A 14,035-nucleotide genomic window follows, 5' to 3' on the forward strand; every position below is an offset into this window, starting at 1 on the left:
TGCTATTTTTAAAATAAAAAAGAACCTCATGTTGACGTTATTTCATTAGACCAACTGTCCCTGTACAATAAGAAAAAATGTGAAGAATTACAACAAAGGGACAAAAGAAAGCACTATCCACACCTCTTAGAACCTCTGATAAATACGTGACAAAAGCTTTAGAACAAATTCATCTTTCATTGCACAAGCAGATTTCTATGCAAAAAGGCCGGGTTCACGATGTCATGCACTCTAACAAGTTACCCGGCGCCTTTGAAAGATAACATCACAGATCCAACACCATGCACCTGGCCCAGATGTCAGTCAAAGGGCCGATACGCTCATAAAAAAATGAGCGTATCGGCCTCATTTCAGCATAGCACATCTGTCTTATTTGAATGACATGTTTTCTTGGTCTTCCCATTTTGAAGGGTGCTTAAGAGAAACATAATTCTGTTTCTCTTCTGTCATATTTATCCTGCGAGAACAGGAAGGTATAAATCCCTCGTCAAAAGTTTCCAGTCCCTCTTATAAATTTTGAAAGTGTATAAATGAAAGAAAGAATCGTATTTATTTTGTAGGAGTTGGTAGGGTGCCAATAAGTGTGCCGGACCTTTTTTTCCCCCTCGACCGAAAAAGAAAATGCACTTAAATTAAAGCTTGAACACTTTTCAGTGTGAGATTGTGTTAGTCATTTATGTCAAAGCTCTTTCCACATTTCCAGTGGTATGGATGAAAACTTCTTTCCGGGATACTGAACCCTTTCAACCATTCAGAAAAATTTCTCCATCAGAACTCACAGCCTCTCTATACTGACCCATTTCTTACCCGAGGAAACAAATACAGCAGGAACTCAACTCATACGATCCATGTTAATGTGAGGTAATTCTGCAGAACTGCAGCACCTGGATAAAATGTGTTTGGGTGTTAATAACTCTCTCTCCCTCAAGCCAGCATGGTAATTAGGCTGAACATCTGGCAAGCAGGAAAACCCACTGATGAGATGAACCGACTCGACTCCCTTGATCCTATGTGTTGAATGTGTATTTTGGAAGGTAAACCAAAGGTAAACCGGGGATGTGCGTACCTCCTTATGCTAAGACCTGCTCCTGTCAAAGCTGATGAGTGTAGCCGTCCTGGCATAAAACTCAGGAGAAGCAATGGCAGCGGATGCTAACAGTGAGTTGAGCATTTAGCTGCAAGGTCAATAAATGCAAATAAACTAGCCTGACATGTTCCTACAGTTACCTACCGTTAATCCTGACTGATTTTATAAAAGTGGCATCTAAATGGCATGACCTGTGTTAACCTCGTTTGATTTTTCATTTGGCTTTCATTTAAGGACTGAAATAATTCTCTGATTCAGACAACTTAAACATTCTTTTTAGGGTTTGTTGACCTCTTAAAAAGAAAGATATATACATTTTCAAAGGATCTAAAACATTTATTTGAATACACACTTTTAGCACCCCCTTTTGTGCCACACCTTGTTGAATTTCCTCAGTAATACTTGATCAGCAGCATCAAATTCCTTGTTTAGATCCAGGTTTATACCTGCAGCATATGGCTGTGACATTTACTCCTATAGTGAAGCTAGAAACTACTTTTACATGATTATACTGTATAATTAGTGCAACTAAAAGCACCTGGTTTATGCCCTACTCCTAAACCCAAACATTATTTTAATGTGGAACATAAAAATTATCCAAAACAGACAAGAACACATTCCTCTTGTTTAATTTGTCTTTTCCTATATCCGTACCATATCCACATTTTTTCCATTCACCATCCATCCACATTTAGTGCCTTTCCCCCCTCCTAGCCATGCATAATAATCTGCACGGTAACCTGGAGCAGTGGCCCGCCGCTGCCTGCCTGTCCCATCAAACATGCATAAGAAAAAGATGTATCTTTGATGTATGTTTGTTCATGTTGTCCCATGTACATGAGAGAGAGGATGAGTGTATAGGTGTGTGTGTGTATATTTTATGTGTCTTATTCAGAGTGCTTCCAGCCCCTGCGGGTGCAAGTCAGGCTGGGGAGATGCAGCTGCATGCCCCAACCCACAGGCAGAGGGGGTAGACAGCCATAGATCCTAGGAAAGACAAATAATCAGCACAGCGCCAGAACTATGCTGCTATGCATTATGTTTTACTCTATAATGAATGAGAACCAAATTAGTTTTTTAAATATTAAGGATAGAACAAGGAATGCAAGGGTAGTTTGCATCATTTAGATATTCTGCTGCATTTCTCCCTTTAAAGGTTGAGACAGAAAGCATTCAGTCTTCACCTGTAATATCTGACCAATCTTCACACAGTTCCTCCTAGGTTGTCCAGGGTCCTTTGGAATGGACTGTTCTCCTCACCTCACCCCACAGATTTTCCACAGATGAACCTTCACCCAAGTCTTCTTTCACATGTTTGATGTTTCTCTTACATGACTTTACTGCAAAAGAGAATTCTTGCGACTTTCTTTGTGGCTTTCTCCTCGCAACTCTTCTGCAAAGCCTAGATTTGTGGATAACCATCATTGTCCTGTCTACAGATTCTCTCACCTGAGCAGTGGATCTCTGCAGCTCTTCCAGAGTTACCATGGGCCTTCTGGCTGCTTCTCTAATAAATGTTCTCTATGAGATTTTCAAAGCTTGGGATATTGTTTTAGAACCCAACAATGCTTTAAAACGTTCTCCCTGACCCGTCTGCCGGTTCCTTGGTCTTCATGATGCCGTTTGTTCTCTAATGTCTTCTTACAAACCTCTGAGCACAGAAACCTCCCTCTCAGATGCCACCTCTGAAACAGAGCGGTCGCTACCAATACAACTCTGGCGAAGACTAAAGTTCTGATGTTTGACCCTGTTGCAACCTACCGCGCTGACTGTAGTTGATCACCAAAGAAAATTTGATGCTATAATACTGAAAAACCGAATCCGAACAAGTTTTATACGGTAAAAATATCAGTTTTCCAAATTAATTGCACAACTAAATGCAAAGTACATACTTCCATGAATGTACTGTTGTCTATTGTTCTATTTTACAGGAAAGTGACACCATTAAAACAATGTCAATAATGTCATACTTTAATTCCAATATTATACTGTTCTGATCTTTATTAGAAAGAAGCAGTGGCTTCAAAAAAGGATGCCACAGTAATGAAAATGGTATTGTGTTTTTCTTAGTTGCAGCATTGAGTTTGAAATTTTTGTTTTGTGAAAACAATTTATACTGAGATTAAATTAAACATAGATGAAACTAAAGGCCACACTCTTTAGCTTTTTCTTTAGCAAAAAACATTTAGACATGCATGTATCCTTTGCCTTCCACCGAGGTTTGTGTCAGTATTTTGGAAAACCTCAATAATACTTTTACTTTAAGTATATATAAACTACAGTGCACTGGTTTCAGCTTTAAGTACTACTGGTTTGGGCGGTAGGAACGATAATAATGGATAGTGATGTTTGAATCATTTGCCAACGCTGCACACCATAGTAAGTATGGCACTGATCCATGACTGTGTCATACCTTACCACCTGGAGTTATGAAAACTTCCTGTAAACAGGTATCAAAGTGAGTCACTGCAGGCGTCAGCTTATACTGCTTGTCATTACCTTCATTCATGCCCGCGTAGCTCCTGATTAGCCCTGTCTCTGTGTGTCTGCTATGTGGTTTTACAAATCTAGACTAGTGAACTAAAAGGCTTGAATGACCCTGTAAAGTAAGAGTGGGCAACTCCAGTCCTCGAGGGACAGTGTCCTGCAACATTTGGACATTTCCTTGGTCCAACACACTTGAATCAAATGCAGCCAAGTTCTGCACAGGCCTGGTAATGAGCCATACATTTGATTCAGGCGTGTTGGACCAAGGAAACATCCAAAAGTTGCAAGACACAAGTCCTCAAGGACTAGAGTGACCCTGACCCAATCTTCCCAACTTCTACACACACAACCTAATACTTTTTGTGCTCCTCGTATAAATGCTGTACACACACACACACATCTTTTTCCTTTTCCCCTTAGACAATTGTGTTGCTCATTCTCCACTATTGTGGAAGTCAGTCATTTCCACATGTGCGCTGGCCATAAAACAGCAAAGAGCCGACTAAAAGCATCCCTTTCCTGAGTAGCAGGGTCACAATTGGTCTCATATAAACACAGGACACACCTTAGCCCAACAGTTTTCACATATCCCTCTGATCCTTTCAGTGACACAAGCTGAGAAGTCCTTCTCTGAGACAACTCTCAGACAACAACCTTTACTTCGCTTAAATGTTTCTGTTACCTTTCGGGATGTTTTCCCCAACACACAAAGTTTTCCAGCAAAGCTCAAACCCGCAGCTGGTGCCTTTTGTGTCCCGCAACGTGCCTCGCGCTGGGTTTCCAGAGCATTGTCATGACAACAGTGAGCACGCACCGACGGTGGCCTTTGAAAACAATACTCCAGGCAGGAGTTGAGTGAAGTGTGTTGGCCTGGAGAGAGTTGAAGCGTTTTCTGAAAAGTTCAGACTCTCAGCAAGTTATCTGAGAAAACGCGAGAGAAGTGTCAGGTCCAGAAGCAAGAAGTGTGCAAAGCCGCATTCATTCTCTTACCTTAACGAACTTTGTCTTTACGCGTTTTTCCAGGGCTGGGTTTCCGCCAATGTCTCTTTTAGCTTTATTTCCTGCAGCCCGGCGATAATAAAAAGTTTTTTTCCTCTACTTTAGTGTAGCTATCCCGTAGAGACGCTGCGAGTCTTAAACCATGTGTGAAACCACCAGCGTCCAGCCGTGGGAGAACTTCCTCCGCCCAGACTCTCCTCTCCTGCTCCTGCTTCTGCCAGGAGATGCTTTGCTTTGCTCCGCCTTATTCAACACTAAAGATAAATCACTATGATCTAACAAGTGGCAGCTTCTCTACATTAAATGAGAAGAGCATGGTTAGTTCCCCAGTCTCTAGCATACATCTATAATCTCCTAAAACTGAAACATCTGGAGTCCATGCAGGTTCTGGTAAGTAGATTTTTATAGCAGATACCAGGACGTAAAAACGACGTGTTGATTTGATTTTCATTTAAAAGAAATAAAACAAGTTGTTATTTAATTATAATCATATACAAACCATTTCTCTTCTTAGATAAGAGTAGCAACACATTTGCATTTAGTAAAATTTTTAAAAGAAAAAAAAAAAAATCGCCAGGGACCTAATTCTGAAACCTTGAGTGTAGGGGGCGCTGTTCCTTCTCAAAGGTGTTCTTATTTTTACACATCAAAACATTAGGTAAACAAGAACATCTAAAATGAAGATATATAAACAGTTTTAAGGAGTTTGATAGAGGAAAAAGTAACTTTAAAAAGAAATTGTTGCATTTATCAATCACATTGAGCCCAATCCTGAAATCACTCACTCCTACCATATACAGGTCCTTCTCAAAATATTAGCATATTGTGATAAAGTTCATTATTTTCCATAATATCATGATGAAAATGTAACATTCATATATTTTAGATTCATTGCACACTAACTGAAATATTTCAGGTCTTTTATTGTCTTAATACGGATGATTTTGGCATACAGCTCATGAAAACCCAAAATTCCTATCTCACAAAATTAGCATATCATTAAAAGGGTCTCTAAACGAGCTATGAACCTAATCATCTGAATCAACGAGTTAACTCTAAACACCTGCAAAAGATTCCTGAGGCCTTTAAAACTCCCAGCCTGGTTCATCACTCAAAACCCCAATCATGGGTAAGACTGCCGACCTGACTGCTGTCCAGAAGGCCACTATTGACACCCTCAAGCAAGAGGGTAAGACACAGAAAGACATTTCTGAACAAATAGGCTGTTCCCAGAGTGCTGTATCAAGGCACCTCAGTGGGAAGTCTGTGGGAAGGAAAACGTGTGGCAGAAAACGCTGCACAACGAGAAGAGGCGACCGGACCCTGAGGAAGATTGTGGAGAAGGGCCGATTCCAGACCTTGGGGGACCTGCGGAAGCAGTGGACTGAGTCTGGAGTAGAAACATCCAGAGCCACCGTGCACAGGCGTGTGCAGGAAATGGGCTACAGGTGCTGCATTCCCCAGGTCAAGCCACTTTTGAACCAGAAACAGCGGCAGAAGCGCCTGACCTGGGCTGCAGAGAAGCAGCACTGGACTGTTGCTCAGTGGTCCAAAGTACTTTTTTTCGGATGAAAGCAAATTCTGCATGTCATTCAGAAATCAAGGTGCCAGAGTCTGGAGGAAGACTGGGGAGAAGGAAATGCCAAAATGCCAGAAGTCCAGTGTCAAGTACCCACAGTCAGTGATGGTCTGGGATGCCGTGTCAGCTGCTGGTGTTGGTCCACTGTGTTTTATCAAGGGCAGGGTCAATGCAGCTAGCTATCAGGAGATTTTGGAGCACTTCATGCTTCCATCTGCTGAAAAGCTTTATGGAGATGAAGATTTCATTTTTCAGCACGACCTGGCACCTGCTCACAGTGCCAAAACCACTGGTAAATGGTTTACTGACCATGGTATCACTGTGCTCAATTGGCCTGCCAACTCTCCTGACCTGAACCCCATAGAGAATCTGTGGGATATTGTGAAGAGAACGTTGAGAGACTCAAGACCCAACACTCTGGATGAGCTAAAGGCCGCTATCGAAGCATCCTGGGCCTCCATAAGACCTCAGCAGTGCCACAGGCTGATTGCCTCCATGCCACGCCGCATTGAAGCAGTCATTTCTGCAAAAGGATTCCCGACCAAGTATTGAGTGCATAACTGTACATGATTATTTGAAGGTTGACGTTTTTTGTATTAAAAACACTTTTCTTTTATTGGTCGGATGAAATATGCTAATTTTGTGAGATAGGTATTTTGGGTTTTCATGAGCTGTATGCCAAAATCATCCGTATTAAGACAATAAAAGACCTGAAATATTTCAGTTAGTGTGCAATGAATCTAAAATATATGAATGTTAAATTTTCATCATGACATTATGGAAAATAATGAACTTTATCACAATATGCTAATATTTTGAGAAGGACCTGTATTGACAGTGACTGCAGGGTATTCTATGATGGTGCAAGTTTGGAGGGTGTCTAAATACGAGAGAAACCTTTCATTGTCTTTGCTGGTGGTCTAATTCTATATTACTTTAAATATAAAAGGAAGACCAAATCAAACTGCTTACATTCCCGGGAAAAATTTACTATTTTAATATGAAAATAAAAATAAGCACATACGGGTGTTTAGTTGTAATATGTATGACCTAATATGTAATATGGATTTAATTAAAGTTGCCCAGCAGTAAAACACATGGAGGTGCTTTATACAGAGAATTACCCTATTTCGTCAGCAAGGATTTATAATTATCATGCGAGTTGTAAATGTGCACAAATATCAAGGAAATCAAACAAATCACTCAATAATATAAACAGATTTGATCCAGTCAAAGTTCTGAAGACAATCATTGTCAGTATCCTTCGTGGTTTGAGGGTACTTTTTTATAAAATGTAAATCCTGTGGTTGAAATCCATTCCTCCTTACCTACCTGCATGTTTATTATCATTTGTTATTGAAAAGAAAAACCTAAAATGATCCTAACCCTTTGTTTCATTCCGTCCACAGTCAGCCAGTGCAGGCGGTCAGACAGGAACAGCAACCCACAGCAATTAGACATTAATGGGTGTTAGACGTTGTTTCGTTATCCAAGCAGCTGAATTCTTCCTAATCCTTTGAACCTCCCCAGTTCAAACAACCTGGGTGACACCGGCATTACCAGAGGTAATCCAGACTAACTGCGGTTTCACATGCTACATTTTATTGCACTGATATTTTAAAGAGGCACTAGAAAACACAGTGGGCACCCCATGCAACACAGGCTTAAAGTTATGGCTTACAAATGCATGAAGCAGAAGCAAGGTCCTTTTCACAAGGTTTGTGTTAATAATAAAGGTTCAGTGTTAAATATAATACACCTAATGCAACAATGAAGTATGACCTTAAATAAAACCTAGAATATTCAAGAGATATTCAAGCAAATGTTCTTTTTACGTGGTAAATAAGCATTTTATAGCTTTTTTATACAATCGAGATAAGTAGTATAGTAGAGTATAAGTAGACAAACATCCACTGCTTGGTTTATACCTCATTTTAGGAAGTTGAAGGACGTGAACATTGCACTTGTGACAGACCAAATCCTGAAATCATGGAGAAAAATGTTATTGATGGATAATCACTTTACAAGGCATAATAAAGTTATAAAAATTTTAAAAATCGTATTTTGAAAGAATATGACAGTGGTGATACTGTCTACATTTCTTGTCATGAATTTTTATTGCACTTTTGAAGGTTGATTGAAGAGGCTTTAAGACTGTTTTGCATGCCTGTGACCAGCTAGTCACACAATACAGAATACGGGAAATAATCATGGAATTTAAGTACATATGTGATGCTTTAATGGTAAGGGATCGTCAGATGAACCTAAAATTTGCCAGAGTAAATTTTAAAGAGTTGCACATTTTTTTACATGATTTTTAAAAGTCAAGGTTTGATCCAGAGTAACACCTAAATACGTGAAGCTGTTAACATTTATTATTTTTTCCCCATTTATAAAATGTCTGGATAATCTAAAGATTTATGTATATTTGTAAAATATATTGCAACAGTCTTTTCTACATTTTTAGCCAGGCAGAAACTTTTTTCAATTCCCCTGTTAATATTTCAGCCACTTCACTTATATTTTTTCCATGAGTGAACAGAATAGTATCGTCCACATACATGATGATGTTGATGTCACATACCAAGGGGAGATCGTTGATGTATAAACTAAAAAACAGTGGCCCTAATACAGAGCCATGTGGGGCTCCCATGGTGCAATTTTTAAGAGTGGACAGTGTGTGATTTACTCAAACACATTATTTTCTGCCACTCAGGTATGATGTTATCCAGTTTATTGTCTGGTTGGACAGTCCATAGTTTGATAGTTTGCTTAATTAAATACTGTGAGAAACAGTATCGAAAGCCTTTCATAAGTCTAGGAAGACAGCTCCCACTACTCCTCCTTGGTCTAGGTTTGATTTAATTTCTACAAGGAAGTAGGAGCAATCGGTCTCTGTTGAATATTTTTTCCTTAAACCAAATTGCAAAAGATTTAAATAAGCATTGGTTTCAAGATGTTGGATTAGTGCCTCTGCCACAACCTTTTTGTAGACTTTGGAGATGGTTGGGAGGATGGTAATGGGCTGATAGCGATTAACCTCTCGTTTGTTTCTGGACTTATATACTATTAATGGGTAAATATTTGGTGAACTTGTTTTAATTGCACTGCAGACAGAGGTAAGGTTAAATCCACTCAATCAGAAACTGATTTTTAGATTCTTGAGTGAGATATAAAAAAAAAAAAAACTAAGCCTAATAACGAATTTGTTGGCAACACTGCCACCAAGAGACCTCTGTACTTCACAATGAGACATTTGCATCCACCAACTCTGGCACACTCTTCCTGTCAAACGTTTTTGAGTTTTTTGTCAGTAGTAAATTCCTCTTGGCCCTTCTTCCATGGAGCCCATTAAGATTCAACATTTGAAAAAGTGATTTATCTTAAATAATTTTGAATTGTTGGGCTGTTTTAACCATCAATCTTGTTGCAGTTTAATTAACTTATAATTTAAAATAAAATTTGTCAGCTCTGGTAACAGGATCATGAAGCTACTTGGAGAGAGTTTTGTAGCCTTTACCTTCACCATAAATAGATACAATTTTCTTTCTGAGCTCCTCAGTCAGCTTCCTGCTTTGCTTTCTATGTTTCATGTTCGGCTTGCTGCACAAAACAGTACTAAGCTACCAAGCAGTATGATTGTTTCCTTAAAATAAGTCTAATAGCTGATGGCAAGCTTGACAACTCATGGGATAGTAATAAAAGTTTGAAACATAATGCAATGATTAACCTATCCAAACTACTTCAGCATACCATTTTAAAATGAAAATAAATTATTTATTGTCATATTTTAATGTCTTTATCACAAACCGAAAGGCAAGCCAGTATACATTAGATGGATCAACTATGATATCTAAAACTTACTCAACATTTGAGATGTGTTTATTATTAAATAAATCATCAATGCAGCACCGTTAAAACACCTAATTATAAGTCAAACTCCTGCAGTGAATGTATAGTTTTATAGTAAGTAATAAAAACTTGCTGCTGAACTATATATCCACAAAACACTCTTTTATGTTTTTATTAGTTCGGTGTGTAAAAATGTAGAGAATATCTTCACAGCACAAAGTGACAAATGACAGCGCTTTTTAATATGCAGCCAGACCGCTAAATGAAAGGATACAGTGATGACATGAAGCGGTATTTGTGTATTTAGGAGTATTTAGGGGTGCAGATCCACATAATGTTTTTATCGTAAAAAAACACAGGTAGTTTGATCTTCAAGGTGTCAATATCTATTTTTATCTGATAATGTTTCATTGCCACTTTGATCTTAGTTAAGACAAATAAAATATTTAAATAAACAAAAGTATAAATAATAAATAAATAAAAATACGTTCTAGCAAAACATGTTCTTTACTATTGCATTTACAGTAGACCCAGCCTCACACATTGCAAACATATTTGTTACCAGTAGATAGAGCCACAAATCCATCTTTTGAAATGTGGGTGTCCAATGTACTCATATAAGCAATTAAATGCTGTATATTAAAACAAAACTATATACAATATAAGATACACATATCTGAACAATAATATATTTAACTTGGTCTGAATAATTGTTTTTGTTAAAAGGGACGCAAGTCATACCCGGATGTCTTTGTTGAAATGGCTATGTTCAACATGGGAAATGTAGTTTCCCCGTTTTGGCATTCTTCAATACATGCTACGTAAAGCTGCGTGACGTAGCTCGAACAGATCCACAATACGTGCCTTAGTGTTACTTGACGCTTGCGTCACGTAGCCGCCAAGTTACGTAATTTGCGTACGTGCAAGTCCTTTTTTGCTCCGTAGAGATCCTCCTTCCTTCCTGGGCTGATTGAGGTGAACCTACGCGGTCGCATCATTTTCGCTAATACCTGACGGAGTGGAAATAAACGGAACATTTTTACGTGCGTGGCCGAAACCTAGGAAGCATGAGGCGGCAGCGGGGAGCGCGGAGCTGAGACCCGGAAGGGTTAAAGTAGAAGCAGGAGAGGAACTTAACGTCTCCATGGCTGTGGAAAGTTAACGAAGAAACGACTGAGAAACCAGGAATAATTCCTCCTCGTCCGACTCCAGGTGAGAATAAACGATACTTGAGTGGACTTTAGGACGTAAACGGCTGTGGAGCAGCGTCGGGAATGTCGGCTAAATGACTGAAAAGAGTCTTTGTTTACAGTGTTCCCCCGGCGTCTTGGTCACAGTAGGGTTGTTCAGACTTTATTCCAGCTCTCTGAAGCTCATGTTAGTCTTACAGGTCTACAGTTTATCCACAAAAAATAGCATTTATGCCTGAGATATTTAACAGCCATCAACCATAGAGACGTCTCTGTCCCTAAATTGAAACAACACTGTTATTATATGTGTGAGTTAATGTTCTAAATTAATTAACCTTGATTAGGGATGTTTAATGACGTGTTTGTTGCCTATTATTTGCTATAGTAAAAGGAGCGTTTTCTTCTTGGCACTTTTGTTTCTCATGTTTGATACTTGGTTAGGATTTGATTCGTTGCTTTTAAATGTGTGTGGGTTGTTGTTGTTGTTGTTTGTTTTAACCCAGCTTGGTAGATAGAAACCCCCTGACTTGCTCATGGGCAGTTTAGCTGGATGACTTGTGGCCTGAGGCCCGAAACTAAATAAGGTGTCTTGTTTCAGAATTACAATTATTTTGGTGATTGCTGAAAGAAATTATTTGACATGACTACTGATTGGGTTTTAAAACACATTGTGTTTATGGAAAATGCAAGTACTTAATATGTGAGTTACAGGGTTTTGGTGATCAACTGAAATTCAAATTGAATTGCACAGCTCTAAACTGAAAATAGATCATCCTGTTAAATTTTTGTTTTAAGAAATATAATGAATTAAACCTGATTAGTTTTACAATGGATGTAAGGGAGTAGTTTCCCTTTTTTTTGAATTCCTAGAATGTATGTTTACTGGCAAGATGGTGGGGGGGGGGGGGGGGGTCATAGGTCACTGAGGATGTTTGGGTGAAAAAAAAAACCAACGTACCATGAAATCAGTTCACATCTTCTCTTCCTCTTCTTTTCCCCAGTGTGTCCCCTGGAGAATTGAAATGAAATCTGACCGCTCCCTCTGGCACCGACTGTGTCAGCGGCTGCATCTCTGACACTTGCAGTGGGACAGGTGGTTCTCAGACAGGTGCATCCCTGTAACAAAGGGCTGTAGTAGCTTAACTTTGCCAACCCCTCCTTGTTTAAGGCCACAAACTGCGCAAGCTGATTCAGTAATAAAAGTATGTTTGCATTCTGCTGATTGTGAGTGTGCTTGATAATTTTGTGTAACTTGCATTTGTTAAAATAATAGAATGCCTTTGCCCACTGTGATGCATAGCATTGCATCCTGTTATAGGGCCAGATCCCAATTAACATACTTGTTCTCTGGAGTTCCCAGCAGAAGTTATATACCAAGACAAACCAGTTTGAGTATTTACATAATGATGTGGCAATTTGTGCGAATGACGCTCATTCAGCACATATTTATCTAGAAGTCTTGGGAAATAAGTAAGCACGTTGGTTACTCATTGGTTAAGAGCTGACTCACTGCCTTGTTGGCAACAAAAGATGCATGTGATTTAGTGAGGTCTTGTGATATAATATGGCTGTGCATTATGTGCTCAGTTTGCTGTTGAACAATGTTTGTCAAAAAACGAGGCCAAGGAAGATACTTTAGGTAGACGAGAGCAGAGAAAAAGTTTGACGACTTCTCTAAGTAATCTGCAGTGATGAGTGTCCTCCATTTAACCCTTCACTATACCTCCCCCAGCTTCCTTCATAATAGACAGCTGAGGCTGGACAGCTGCTGAATGGTTAACCTGCTACAGAGCCAGCTCAAAGCATAAGCAAGCTGAGCTGCTGCTGCTCAGGGTTCCTATGAATGTTTGAGTTATCAGATGTCAAAATCTAGAATGAATCTAACATTTATTCAAAAATGTAAGATTTTAGTTTATTTAGGATTTCAAGTAACTGGAAAATGTATTTGTAATGAAACCAAGGAAAATATTGATATGTGTGTTGCTTAATATACCCAGGAATTATTTAGTATTGCTCTTTATGTATGTGCTGGAGCCACATTTATTGCAGTCCATTTATCAGGTAATGGCAATTTCCTGTGTATGCAGCACAGTCAATCAAATCCAGATTTTAATGAATCATATTTAAAAGCTAGACCAGTTGGTAGGCATGGGGTGATTACCAGCAATTAAGGCTTTGAAAAGTTAGCTTCAAGTTCATAAAATTTTCCCTCCTGTCATATTTAAGGTGTAAACTCCTTTTAATGAGAATGCAGAGAAAGTCCTGGAGTGTTTCCTTCGTGGGTTGGTTGAAAACTATATTTATATAGATAGATTGATTTTTGTTTAAGTTTCATTTTGAGGTAACCATTAAAGGTGAGTTAAAAAAATAAAAACAAATTTGTTTCCTTTAGATTGGTTAACTGAAAGACTATCCAATACTTAAATGGGAAAAAACGTCATTAGTTGCAGCCCTACATGTTATACATTGTTGGGCTATGATTCCATGAAACCATGGTAGTTTTACTCAGTGTCCCAGTACCTGGGAAGCTACAGCTATTATTTATTTTATAAATAATTTTAGGGTCATGAGAAGAAAAAAAACATTCTGTGATTAAGTTATTAATTGTTGTCTCACTTGTAAACCATGACATGTAGAGGGATAAACGCATAAATAAGCAAGTTTGGACAATTCAGCAGAGGTTATTGGTGCTGTAGTGACTGCTAGGTCAGGAGCTCAGCTTGAATTGGGCCCCCCCTGATCAGATTCTGCTCAGGGCGCCATGCAGTCCAGGCCCGGCCCGGCCCGGCTCTGAGCTGCAGTATCCTGGAAAAGGCGTTCTGCATTGTACACAACTAGTGT

At 39.0% G+C, this 14,035-nt stretch overlaps 2 protein-coding genes across 4 annotated transcripts in view; one reads left to right on the forward strand and one right to left on the reverse strand.

Moving 5' to 3' along the window:
- The window catches only part of LOC124875292 (ankyrin repeat and fibronectin type-III domain-containing protein 1), a 204,827-nt gene extending 199,913 nt beyond the window's left edge, over positions 1-4,914 (reverse strand). The window contains exons 1-2 of one of the 3 annotated variants that reach the window (XM_047377354.1): positions 4,565-4,914; positions 4,257-4,444 (exon numbers count right to left, since the gene is read on the reverse strand). The gene's annotated coding sequence lies outside the window, so the exon portion shown is untranslated. Of the gene's footprint in view, positions 1-4,256; positions 4,496-4,564 lie in introns of all 3 variants that reach the window. The other 2 variants (XM_047377353.1, XM_047377355.1) reach the window with 2 other exon arrangements.
- Positions 4,915-10,837: 5,923 nt separating this feature from the next.
- capn15 (calpain 15) overlaps positions 10,838-14,035 on the forward strand; it is a 52,121-nt gene continuing 48,923 nt past the window's right edge. The window contains exon 1 of the mRNA XM_047377195.1: positions 10,838-11,216. The gene's annotated coding sequence lies outside the window, so the exon portion shown is untranslated. The remainder of the gene's footprint in view (positions 11,217-14,035) is intronic.

The sequence above is a fragment of the Girardinichthys multiradiatus genome, chromosome 10, assembly GCF_021462225.1.
Source record: "Girardinichthys multiradiatus isolate DD_20200921_A chromosome 10, DD_fGirMul_XY1, whole genome shotgun sequence".
Classification (NCBI taxonomy): Eukaryota; Metazoa; Chordata; class Actinopteri; order Cyprinodontiformes; family Goodeidae; genus Girardinichthys; species Girardinichthys multiradiatus.